A 4,733-nucleotide genomic window follows, 5' to 3' on the forward strand; every position below is an offset into this window, starting at 1 on the left:
TTGTTTGCAAATGAAACCTGAACAAAGAAATTAATTTTTTTTTCATTGTTTTAGTCAAAAGCAGTGTGAATCAGTGAACCATCTTTTTAACAGTAGCCAGATTTTGAGACTGTTAAATCAAATTTTTATCTTTCTGATTGCGGAAGAATTGTTTCAGTTTAGTGCATTAGGAAAGGCTGCAATATAGAAAAGGGTAACAAAGTTAATTTCCCRAAGGATATGTTTCAGATATCCCTCAGGGTTCAATGTCCAGCTCTTTGTAGATATCAGTTTCCAATGAAGGGTGAGGACCTRCCAGGCTTAAGGCCCTGCTCTCTTAAAGCTGCATTATTTCCCTCCGCATCAGGCTGACGCCAGGCCACGCGTGCAAAGCACGCCAAGGAAATCACCTTTGGGACTGGTCTTATGACAGAAGATACAGCAATTTCCTCAGCACCTTTGCAAGGGGAAACGCACAGATCACTTTGACCATGTGCAACCAATAAGTTCCAACGAAGGTCAATACCATGCAGACAAAAAAGAAGCCTGAAGTGGGCCTCTCAAGTCTGAAATTATCCAGGGGAAAATGGTCCAACACAGTATTTTCCTGCAAGGTGTTGTCGTTAGGGAAAAGAAACAACACTGTTTCCATTTAGAATTGGTGGAATTACAGATTGCCTGAGATTGTGCACATTTGAGAGGGGAAACAGTAGGATATTTCCTCTCTCTAGACTCCAGTGTTGACTTTGCATATTTCACAAGCTCTTAGGGATTGAGCAGAGGAAGGAAGGTGAGGGGCACTGTGGTGAGCTGCCATGCAGAGTCTGAGTTTGTCAGCAGCTCATAAGCTTGAAGTTCAAAGAGTAATCTGATAGAAAATCTGTTTTGGCAGTGGTTTCCTTCCATGTGTTTGCCAGCGATGCTTCCATCAGACTGCACCCAGTGGTTATCGCTCAGAAAAATGAAGGGTGTCATCTACACACTGTGCTATAACATGTCCACTATCTGGGTGTTAGTTGACCAAATGCAGTAAATATTACACCAAAAAGAAACAACTAAAGATAAATTATTTTTGTTGCATTTGTTAAATGTCTGCAAATGAAACCTGAACAAGGAAATTAAATTTTTATACTTCAGAGTATAGTGATTCAACCCAAACCTTACTGCTTGCCTTTTTGATTAACTACTCATACAAATCCTTTGCTGATAAGTTTGATCCCAGTGCCGACCTGCCATAAAAGTCCAACACTTCATGTCTTAAATCTACTCACTAAAGAGTTTACTTGGAAATGGATCTTTGACATAGCCAGCTTTGCCTTAATATTTGGTAATAATCTGGATTGTTTGTTACCAGATTTCTTGTTTCACTCTTCCACAAATTCCTAGTTAGAGTTACGAGTCCTTACCCAAATATTTGCCGTAGTTTTGCCTGAGTCAGCTGATGCCATATATGTTCATAGGACTCAAATCAGGTGCAGAAAACTGSTCCAGTGTGAGACTTGAATGTTTACAGTACATACACACATATAAAGGTTTCCACAGCAATGAGGCCCCCCGTTTGCATGTAGACAAAATGGCCCCGCTTCCTTCTTCACCGTAAACTTTTATGGCAAGCCTGGTTTCACCCAGGATATGATGGCATAACTTTAACACAAGTGAGTTGTATAAACTAACACTAAAACTAAATAAAAGCTAATTGATTCTCTCTAACTGTTAAAGTAAGTTACTAAAACTGATCACAAAGCATAAGATAAAGGACTGTATCAAAAATTTTGTTAATTAGTTACAAAATTTCCTTCAGGTCTATGAAAACTTTGGACAGAGTTTCCCCTTTGTTTCTGCACTGACATCTGCATGGTCAGAACCAGAGTCGGCAACACCACAGYATGAATCTGTCATATCAACCCATGTTCTGTCAATCCCCAGTCTAAGTCTTGGGGTCAGCACAGACCCTTTTCATCCAAGTTTTTGGAGTCAGTCAATGTTCCTTCAAAACCCAATATTATCCAAACTTAATTACATGTACCTCCCCTTTAAGTTCAGAGTACAGCTGACATCTTACCAACCTTGGAGTTAGGTGATATCTTATATGTTCTGGACCTTTGAAGAAGCATTTTTCCAGTGTAGTTTTTTCTCCTGGTCAGCATCAAGGGACATCCCTGCTCACTTGTCCTCCTGAGCGATTTCACTTACTGTATCTGTCTAGCCTGCAGAGGGTGAGAAACCTGGCATGTCTGACTGACTTTCAGGCCATTTAACTGAACAGTCTCATCTGTCCACTTTCTGTGAAGGCCAGCTTCCCTGAACAATTTTGTTCACCTGGTCTGAGTCCAGGCCACACACCTAAACTGTTTTGCTGAACTTGTTGACCTTGTTGCAGCTGTCTAGAGTTACTGCATTCTGCCATTCAAATTTGAACCTCCTTTGTGTTTTGTCCTGTCTTTTATACTTTGATTTGTATTACTTTAATCTTACAGTATTATGAAGTTTTGATCAAATTAGGTTTTTATTTTCTTTTACCTTCACCTGAACGTCTGAGTTGTTGTCAGTGTTAGGGTTCTCTTTTTTTTTATCATTCACAGCCCAGACAGTTGTGTGTAACCTTGTGTTTGCTGCCCCTGAGTGGCCAAAATAAGTCAGGATATAGAAGGATAGTTTTTTTTTATTATTATTCTGTAACAGTCACATAAATTTGTTCAATCTAATAAAAAAAGCAAAAGCTGCACTGCAAAAACTGTCCATCTTACCAAGTTTTAAAATCCTATATCCAGCCAAAAAGTCTTTTTGATCTTGTTTTAAGACTGATTTACTAAATAAGAACTGATTGTGTAAGAATAATCATCTTGTTTTCAGAATGTGCAAGATTATTTTTCTTGTTAGCCTGAAAATTTGACTCAAATTAAGTCATAATTTTCTACCAGTGGAGTAAGAAAATTTTACTTGGTAAGATTCTTGAAATACAAAAAATTGAGTCAAATTAAGTATTTCAAGAATCTTACCAAGTAAAATTTTCTTACTCCATTGGCAGAAAATTTTGACTTAATTTGAGTCAAATTTTCAGGCGAACAAGACAAATAATCTTACACACTCTGAAAACAAGATTATTATTCTAACACAATCAGTTCTCATTTAGTAAATCAGTCTCCAAACAAGATCAAAAAGACTTTTCAGCTGGATATAAGGTTTTAAAACTTGGTTAGGTGGACATTTTTTGCAGTGCGTAAAATAAATAATAAAACTTGTTTTCCTGTCTCAATTAAAAGCACAATGGCTTGGCAAGTTTGCACAGTTTTAAAAAGCATTTTATAATACAGAACATATCAGGTCTCCAACAAGAGCTTGTGGGAAATGAGCAGAAATCCAAATGACTCTTTGACCATTTTCCTAAGTATAATTTAAATTATTGTGTGAGGAAGCATCCCCATTCATATTTCTTGAAATACATCATTATTGGAATAATGTGATGAATGAATTACTTTGCCAACACCAGGAGCCTGGGGGATGACCTGTGACAATTCTATACAACACTTCTCCAGAGCTGAAGAAATTCATTTTTATTTCCCACTGGCTGTCTTAATCACCATGTCTGCACGTGACAAAGAGTTCACTCTGGCTGCTTGCATATCAAGAATGGGACTGTAAATTGATTTCACTGCTGTCCAGTTGCATATTTGATGAGTGGTAGCAGGGTTTTTTTTTTTTTTCAGTTTCAAAAAGCTGTCTTGTTAAAAAGCTGTATCAGTGACCATGACTTTCTACYCTTGCTTTACAATAAGGATTTCAAGGTAAATATGAAAATATCAACACATCATAGAATATGCAAAGAGTAATTTTCAATTGTGGTATAATAAATTTTAATATGTACATGATTTTTTTTTCATATCAGCATATGGGGCAGATCATAGAAAAAAAAAAGAAAGAAAACATCTGTTACAGCTCAGTGTCCTGTTTAATCTGATGATCTTCAAATGACACATTTCAATCAGCGATGAAAAGTGGAGATTCAAAAAAAGAGATATCCAACCGTGCACAAATATGATTATTACAGAGTTTTTAGATTTAGAAAATAAATAAAAGTTGTCATATTATCCACAAAACTCGATTCCCATAGTACAAGCAGCTTTATTAAAGGCAATAGATGTGGGATTAAAGATGTGAATGGAAACTGAATCACACTAAAAGGAGTCTTATAAGTGGGAGAGTGAGGATGTTGTAGAAATCAATACGGCGTTGCATTAGCAATGCTTTGAGCATGTGCAGCACAACCAGGGGATTAAGTAATACAGATTCTGTTTGACAGGCTGATCATTAACTCTAGTTTGAAATCTGCCTGTGCTATTCATCCTGTCTGACATCTTGGAAAAGACAAGTGCTCTACACAAGTGAATTTAGGATGGTACATGTAAGACGGTGTCTAGTAGAGGCCTGACAGTGCAGCAAGTGGGCTTTCATTTTGTAAATCATTATATGACTTCAATTACAACAATAACTCAGTCTCACTTAGGACAAACAACAGTTAATTTGAAATGGCATGCTGTTTGAAGGGGAAGGAAAATCTTTGTGGATGGAGATAAATGAAATTTAGACCTTTGCCCTTCATTTGACTGATCAGGGCTTCAGCATAACTCCCAGTTTACTCATCCTACTCACTCCAGTACTGTCAAGAGTCATTTTGCTTAACTGATTTAGAGTTCTGATCACAGGACACACACTTTATTTTCCCCTTAATGCTCCACATATGACTTGTCTAGCCA

Source organism: Austrofundulus limnaeus, unplaced genomic scaffold (genome assembly GCF_001266775.1).
Source record: "Austrofundulus limnaeus strain Quisiro unplaced genomic scaffold, Austrofundulus_limnaeus-1.0 Scaffold46, whole genome shotgun sequence".
In the NCBI taxonomy this organism is placed as follows: Eukaryota; Metazoa; Chordata; class Actinopteri; order Cyprinodontiformes; family Rivulidae; genus Austrofundulus; species Austrofundulus limnaeus.